Source organism: Typopeltis vanoorti, chromosome 12 (genome assembly GCF_054136105.1).
Source record: "Typopeltis vanoorti isolate ZY-2024b chromosome 12, IOZ_Tvanoo_1.0, whole genome shotgun sequence".
NCBI classification, from domain to species: Eukaryota; Metazoa; Arthropoda; class Arachnida; order Uropygi; family Thelyphonidae; genus Typopeltis; species Typopeltis vanoorti.
This window is the reverse complement of record NC_143560.1, coordinates 47,739,894-47,749,384: the sequence shown is the minus strand read 5'-3', so window position 1 is coordinate 47,749,384 and position 9,491 is coordinate 47,739,894.

Here is a 9,491-nt window from a genome sequence, read left to right as displayed (position 1 = left end):
CTCAGTGGAAGTAGTGCTTGCATCTTCTGCACTAAGCCGCACGAAGATAGACTTAAAATTCGGGTCTAGTCGCCGACTGGAGGAACTTTTTCTAAGCCTTTCTTCGACCGGTTCCCGAGTTAATCGATCTCTGACACGGGCAAGCAGGTTTTTTCTCCCAGAAACTCGGGTTTTTCATTCCCGAGTTTCTGGGAGAAAAAACCTGCTTGAAAAAACCAAGAAAATCAACCGTAGAAAACACATTACTTCAGACAGTATCCTGTTAGGGCCAGGTATCAAGAGATAGCAGCACTTGTTTGCTGGTCACTTCATCGTTGGCTGCCTATAATTAGTGATGGACATGGGCCAGCTATCTCTGATTGGCTACCGGTGGCGATTGAAGTGTCCTAAAGCTAGATAGGATTTAAATACCTCGCCAACACCCTATAAGGGAATAAAAAGGCGTTAGCTGATATTTTTTTATATCCTATAACGCCTCTCAAAAGTTAATAGACTTCTATCTTATCACCTCTCTTTCTTCTGTCTACCAATGTCTACAGTCCATATACTCTGAAATCTGTCGTCGTAATTTGTATTCCATAATCGCGATATCATCTATGCAACTCTTTTATGCAGTATTTCCATATATTATTTAACCCTTTGGAATCCAGGGAATCAAATCTGTGTATAGTAGTCCAGGTGCAATAGTATCAAGACCTTGTAAAGGTGCAAAATGACTTCTTTATCCTTACATTTCAGTGTTCATTTCAACATCGCAATTATCCTCCGAGTTATATTTGCAATTTTTATTATGTCACTTTCGAAGTTCAATTTTTTTTCTACCACAACTCCAAGATCCATAGCCTCATCAGTTTCTTGTAGCACAATCCTGCCAACACAATGTGTCTTTAGGAATCTCATCATGCATCATCATAACTTTACACTTATTAACATTGAATAGACTGTTATTATCACATGTCCACTGCTCTAGCTTATTCAAATCTTTCAGTAAGCGCTGGATATCAGTAATATCGATGATTGCCCTGCCTATCTTTGTATTATTAGCAAACAATTTAACAACCTCCTGTTAGATCGCTATTATCCTCTGAATTATATTTACAATTTTTGTTATGTGACCTATGAATTTCAACTTTCTATCCAGCATAATCCAGATGCAATATCCATGAAGGATATTGCATCATGCCTAAGTGCATAACTTTACACCTACTAACATTGAATTCGTACCATAATTGTTTTCCCACACTTACAGCCTATTCAAATCACTTTGTAAATGTTATATATCAATAGCATCTTTGATTGCCCGGCCTATCTTTGCATCATCAACAAACAATTCGAAATCTCATGTTAGCCCCTTTCCAATATCGTTAACATATACAGTAGATTAAACAACAATAGGTCAAAGACTCATTCATGAGGCACAGAATCACCTTAAATTGGCAGATTCGTGTCCCCAATATACCACTTTCTGATACATGGGATAAACACACCACCTACTGGATACCTGGAGAGGGAAAGAGAAGTAGAGGTAGACAGAAGATCAGATGGAGAGATGAACTTACTCGAACAGCAGGCCCAACCTGGTTGAGAACAGCCCAAAATAGAGCCGAATGGAGTAACATGGGGAGGCCTTTTCCCAGCAGAGGGATTCTACAGGCTAACAACAACAACTACTGTTACTGCTTTCTGATACCTGTCTGTAGGCCACCCACACATCCAAGCTAATAGTTTATATTCCAATTCCATATTCTCTAGTTCATGCAACAGCTTTTCATGGGGTATCCTGTCAAATGCCTTGGCAAGGCAAACATTATCATAGTGTATCTATTCCCTTTATCCAATTCAGTCATAGCATTATTATAAAATATGAGCAAATTGATTAGACATGACCTCTCTTTAATAAATCTGTGCCGTTTCTTACAAATTATATCTTGTTTGTCTCAACCCATTTCTGAATGCTAGTTCTTACCAACTTCTCTAAAATCTTTACAATTATTCCAGAGATATTGGTGGGTCAATAGTTAGACACATCAGTCTTTGCACCATCGCATGTAAAATTGGGGTTATCATATATTCAAATCTTGTGGGATCTCTCCTCAGCTAAGACTCAAATTATACAAACAGGTAAAGGATCTAGCCAGTTCGACTGAACATTTCTTTAGCACGTGTGGATAACGTTCTAATTTCCGAATTCTTATCCATGTTATGAAACAGTGATAGAACCTGCTTCTCACGTATCGCTAACTCTTCATGCGATGTAATGGTAGTACTGTGCGCTATTTTGCGTACACCATAGATATTGGGGAAGTGAGCACTCATGAACTGAACCAGCTCATCTGCTCCTGATACTAAGATACCCTCTGCATTCAGTAAATTTATTATTCCGCGTGCATTCTTTCTTTTCACTTTAAAATTCTTTTGGGCTGTAAACAAATAGAGGTAGACAGAAAATCAGATGGAGAGATGAACTTACTCGAACAGCAGGCCCAACCTGCGGAAACAAACAAACAAAAAAAATAATAATAATAATAATAATCCGCTAACGCCTTTTTTATTGCCTTATAGGGAGTAAGCGAGGCTGTTTAGCCCTAGTAGTTCAATCTTTGCTGATGTGGGAGCATGGAAATGAAATATTGCATCCACTGACGTTGGAGAGAAAGTCAAAAGTAACTGTCATTTGAGCAAGAAGCAAGTTTCCTGCACTTAGCTGTTTTTTTTTTTTTTTTTTTTTTTAATGTTTCGTTGTGCCAATGGTCATAAGATTGAGGGATACAGTGGTACGAAGAACATTTCACAAAAAAAAAAAAAGAAAGAAAGAAAGAAAAAGAAAATTGTAAGGAGTCATTAGGAAAGATCAAGCAACATTGGGAGCATTCAGAGGATTATCCAATTTTCCTAAGGGCGAGTGACCAATTTGCATTTGGTAACTCGGTTTACTTCAGCTTGATCAAGCGAATTAGGAAGGGAAAATTAATGAGTTTTTCATATACATTGAAGTCCCTAAGGAAGATAACTTTACTTTTTCGGAGGTACTAGCTCAATGGAAGTGGTGTTTGCACTCCTTAGCGTTAAACTGCCCAAAGAAAAAGCCTCGTAAGTTTTATTCGCTGAGATCAATGAAGTCGCCGAGTAGAGGAATATTTTAAGCTTTTTTTTTTTTTTTTTTTTTTTTTTATGGGTTCCGGAGTTAGTCGATCTCTGACACGGGCAAGTGGTTTTTTCTCCCTGCAACTCGAGTTTTTCGCTCTGTAAATTCGACTGTAGATCCCACACTATTTCAGACATTAAAATATGTTGTGTTAAGGACCATGAAATGAGGCACTTGGTGAGCCGTCTCTTCACTGCGAGCCGCTTAAATTAATGATAACCTTTGGCCATCCATCTCGGATTGGCTGCCACTGGATATTGAACTGGTCACTCAGTCTCCAAAAAGTGTGATAGGCTAAAACGGCCTCGCCTACTATAAAGTATTAAAAGGCTGATTTTTTTTTCGTGTGATTATCAGAATTTGAATAACGATAGAGAGACAGAAGATGAATGCAACAGAATGATGCAAGGAAATTGTTATCCAGAGTAAAAAAAAAAAAATGATGAAGATTCTAAGTTGGGCATTTCTTGTCATGGAATGCCACATGTTAATATGCACATATGACAGAACAACCGTTGTGAGTTGCCGATTCTACTTGCCGACTGGAACTGTTTCTGACCCTTTCTTCGATCATGTAGTGAGTTAGCTAATCTCTGGCACGGGGAAGTAGTTTTTTTTTGTTGTTTGTTTGTTTTGTTTTGTTTTTCAGTTTTTCGTTCCGTAAACTCAAGAAAATCTACCGTAGAACTGATACTATTTCAAAAAACAATATATGGTGCTACTGTTAAGGAACAAGAGATGGTGGCAGTTTTCTTCTATACTCTTCACCTCAGATGCTAACTGAAATCACTGATAATCTTGGGGCAACTTTCCGTGATTGGCAAAGGTTAGAGTCTGGCTGTCCACAAGTCTCGAAAATTTAGGGCGAAATGCCTCGCCTACCTTTTAGGAATAAAAAACGCATTAGCGGATATTTTATGTAACCATGAATTTATTAGCTTTTCTTACAACCTAAAATATTGTAACGAAAGATTATAAAGAACTTATTATTTAAAAAGGTGAAAAATAAAGGATTAAAAGGAAGATAGGTGAAATAGTGGATTTTTCTAAAATGTATTTGTCTTTTTATTAGTGCTTTTAGGTTTTACATTTTATTAGTGCTTTTAAGAACCAACAATTTTAAACAGCTGTTTAAAATTTTTGGTTCTCATAACAATTATGAGAACCTTAGGGTCACGCGTAATTGTAATTATTGAAAAACGAGCCAAAATGGCTTCATTTCGGCAAAGTAACGATCGATTCACGACACCTTAAGATAAACGTAACAACAGGTACCATACCGACAAGAAAGGTGATAGAACACGTGATTAAGAATCTTCCTAATAATAAAATCCCTGGGTGCGATAATATATCCCGGCTGAGCTGATGAAAGCTTTGACTGGCAATAACAACTATTTAGTGGAATCCATTCAAGACCAGTAGCGCACTCAGGATTTAATCTTGGGGGGTAGGGGGCGAGTTGAGAAGACGATTTGAGAATACAAAGTACGCATCGCATACGACCTATGACTAAGCATCTGCAGTGATCGCTAATTCATAAGTAGGATAGAAATAGAAGACACGACACAACATAAATTAAAAAAATGAATTTTAATTACGAAAAGATTTTTGCAAATTTTTCTAGTTTTAAATTTTTTCTTTGGGGGAGCCAGGGCCACTTGCTCCCCCCTCTAGGTGCGCCACTGTTCAGGACATCTACAAAACAATAGAATTACCTGAAGTTTTTACAACATCTATCTGCATACCAATTCCAATTGGTATGCAGATAGATGGAAAAATAATGCACAAAATTGCAAAGATTACAGAATTGTGAGCCTAATATCCCATGCATCTAAAATTATTTTAACCACTGTTAACAAACAAATTGAAAGAGCCTTAATCGGTGAATTGAGTGAACAACAGAAAGGCTTCAGAAGAGGAATGGGAACCATTAATGCTATCCTGCAACTAAAAATACTAATAGAAAGATCACTTGGAATAAATAGGAATATTTACATATGCTTCATAGACCTTCAGAAGGCCTTTCACCGGGTAAAACATAATAAAATGTTCAATAATTAGATAAATTAGACATTGAAGATCATGTACTTAAAATTGTAAAAATGATTTACGCCAAACAGAAAATGCAGCTGTTTAACTCTGAGGCTTCTATAGTGAAAATAAAAAGAGGAGTTAGACAAGGTTGTATCCTTTCATCAAATCTATTTAATATCTATAGTGAGACAGTGATGAAAAAGATTGAAAAACAAAAAACAGGAATTAGTATCAATGGTATAAAATACAACAATCTTAGATATGCTGATGATACCATTCTAATAGCAGAAAATGGAAACAAATTAATAAAATTACTGCAGCTACTAACTGAGGAAGGTAAAGAGTTCGGATTAGATATTAATGCAAAAAAGACCAAATTTATGAACATCTCAAAAGAAAACAGATCCGAGCCAAAAATATTCATAAACAATATGAAAATTCAAAATACAACAGAATACAAATATTTAGGTGCCTACTTTTCTGCAGATGGAAAGCAAGATAAAGAAATAAAAATAAGAACAGCCATAGCTAAAGATGCCTTCTGGAAAAATAAAGATCTGCTCAGAAGTTCTGCGAGTATCGAGACAAAGAAAAGAATGATAAGAACATTAGTGTGGCCAATTTTCATATATGGAAGTGAGACCTGGATATTCAAGAAGAGAGAAAGGCAACAGATAATGGCCTTTGAAATGTGGTGCTATAGGAGAGCTCTGAAAATCTCATGGACAGAACATGTGACAAATGCATATGTCGTACAGAGAATGAGACATGAGAACACAGAGATCTTTATTACAGGAAATGGTCCAGAGAAAGATGAGATTGGGTGGACATGTACTGAAAGGTTCAGCAGGACAGAGGATACTAACAGTTTTAGAAAGAAAAATTATGGGAAAAGGATCAAGAGGCAAAAAACGAAGGACATGGCTTGAAGATATAAGCTCATGGACAGGATCACATGGCTATGCAGAAACAAAAAGGAAAGCCACCAACAGAGAGAACTGGAAGGACATGGTGTTGCACCCTCTCACTGAGGAAGCTACATGAAGAAGAAGAAGAAGAACGATGTACTAAATAAGGATGGATTTAGTATTATAACTTATGAATACATGAGCGATTTGAAAAATGCAATGAAACAATAGAACCTTCTAAAGATAAATGTACTATTCTAAGTGAACGTGATATCAAAGATAAAGATTATAAACATGCCAAAAAAAAGCTTCGAAAAGAATTTAATATCAAAAATTTAGAATATTCCAATCTATATATAAAACCTGATGCACAGTTATTAACCCTTTCTGACTTGATTTTTTTTTTCCAAGTGAAAACAATTTTTCTTTCTATTTATTTTGTCTTTAGGTCTAAAAAAAGCAAGAGTATCAAGTATTTTGATGAAAAATACATTTCAGGATAGGAATTCTGACCGACAGATTCCATATGGAATCATTATATTCTGGTAGCAAATATTCAACTTCTGAGCTTATACTCTATAATCCAATATATGCATATTATTCTACTAAGTCATAAAAACCGATGTTGGTAAGATTTATACGTATAATACATACCTGTTATTATATTAAAGAAATGGAACTACGACGTACGATACCAATTGGAATCATTCGCCACGGGCTACGAAAGCCAAGACAGTTAGTGATTCCAATTGGAATCACTAGGACAGAAAGGGTTAACTGATTAAATCGTACTGTATTTGAAAATTTTACAGCTTTTTATTTACAAAATTATAAATTCGATCATCCACAGTATTTATTATCTCTGGTTTGTCACGAGATGCAAATATTTACAAAAATGGAATTACAATAAATAAAACATCTTGATATATTATTGATGAGTGAAAAAAGAGTAAGGTGAGAATAAAAATAAAAAATAAATAAAAAAAAATAAAATAAAATAAAAATAAAAATAAAATTACTGTCCAAAAAGAAATTACATATGATCATAATGATTTACCTTTATCTATAGAACACAGACATTCTAAATTAATAGCTGCTTTATATGATAAAGAAAATATGTAGTAGTACATTTAAGACTTATTATAAATTAGGATTAATACTTAACGAAAATACCACCAGATGTCCATATGGATGAAATACATCGGTCAACGTTTGCTTCAGAGCATCATTTCAGTGGTGTGGTGTGTGTGTGGGTGTGTGTGTAGTTGAAAAAATATTGAAAGGTTCGTAGAACTAAAATTTAAGTTCAATTCCGTTTAAGAATTTATCAGCAGAATTAAATAACCCGACATATGCCGGAATGTGCGTTTTAGATTTATGAAAATAAAAATAAATCCTCTTAAACCTTTATTCCCCAAAAGGAGTAAGAAGAGTTTCTTCAATCCAAGCTAACTTTCTGAAGACAGATGGGCAGCCAGTCTCTATCCTTTAACAATTCATCAAGGGTAAGCTATCGATGTTATTCAGAAGAACCGTTAATGAAATTTTCAATTGAAAGTGAATTGGCCGATCTGACACGAAGGCATACGGATTTTTCTTCACTTAATCTCTCGTTATTTATCTGCAAAACTGACAAACCGGTTAGAAGAAGGACGCATAATAAACATAATATGGTGGATTAATAGCCGTAGTTGCTTTGTCCGTAATTCGTCAATCATTTAACATTTACTAATTATTCAAACTCTAGCCTTTTGCGAAAAATATGAGGTCTTCTGCCTATGGCAGGTCGTTGAATTCAGTATTCTCTGTTAGGTGATTAATCCTTAACCCGAATATTAATATTTTTCATCTCCATTTTTTTGCTGTCTTAAAAATGGAGACACTCGAATCACAGATTTTTCGTAATTTTTCATTTTTTTGTAATGAAGCGACAGTTGCCCAAAACATAACTGTCGGCAGTCCTTAACCGATTTAATTATTACTCTGCATTTTATTAATCAAGTACAATATATTGATTTGTTTACTGTGTCCGATGAACGCTACTCTGCCATTGCGTGATAGAAAAATCATTTATAATATGCTTAATAATGACAGCTGTGACTTTTTCCAAACGTAATTATGAATTCCGCGCCCTTCTATTCCATTAAGCACATGGAATAATTAATATTTTAATGGCGAATGACCTGAACGTATCAAAAAAAAAAAAAAAACCTCATATCTTAACTTTTGTATTAACCTGAGGACCTTGTTTTACGATATTGGACTTATCAGTTGGCGAAAGTATTTCGTGACTTTCATTGACATGCATACCGAAATCGTACGGTGATTAAAAATAATCTTTCCGTTAAAAAGAGAGAAAGAGAAACTGATTTTCAATGAGTTCATCGAACTGATAAGAAAACGCTCTCTTACACACGAAGAATATAATTTTGCCCGATAGTGTAAAATTTGAAAACGACAATCTGGCTTATCGGAAGTCAGCTAATCACCATTTAAAATAACAAAATAACGTGCACATATTTAATGGTTGATTTCCATGGTGAAAGATTTCCAAAATCATTTACTTAACATTAGAAGTGGATGACATGTGCTACGTGTAAATGGCATGTGATGCTTCTCTTTCTTCTGATCTCTCTCTCTCTCTCTCTCTGTGTGTGTGTGTGTGTGTGTGTGTGTGTGTGTGTGTGTGTGTGTGTGTGTGTGTGTGTGTGTGTGTGTGTGTGTGTGTGTGTGTGTGTGTGTGTGTGTGTGTGTGTGTGTGTTCGAAGGATCTGAAATGGAATTTTAAGTTCTTGTCTTCATTATTACACATAATCTCTAATAGTTGCTACAAGCAGCAATAGCTCAACCCAACTATAACAGAATAACTAATTGAGATTAACTAAGTCAATTAGTTGCGGGGGGGGGAGAAAGTTAAACGCTTCGCTTTCTTCAAGATATAGTGTATCGAACTGAATGGTTCTGAGATGGCATTAGAATAGAATAAAAATGAATAGAATAAGAATTGAATTGAATATAGTAATAATAGAGGAATACTCATAAGTCTAGTGAAAGGGCTTTCTACCACAACTATGTTTTAAATATGATGCTATTAGCTGACTGCTGGGAGAGAAAAAACAAAAAAAAAAAACATCTGCACTGATATAAACAGAGTAGTCAGCAGCCATATCCTCACTTTCTTTTCCTCATCGTGTCTTGGATAAATTAAGGATTATGCTAAACAAAGCAACATTGGCGCGCCAGAAGCCACACTTGTAGCTTAGTGCAAAACCAGAAAGAAAAGTTACACAAGCCGTATACGAAGCTTCCTCTTTTTCACCAGTGTCATCATCATCGTGAATACGGAAAAAAAAAATCCATTGTTTGTCAAACCGTACTTAGCTCTTCGCCTAAGCCTAATGCAG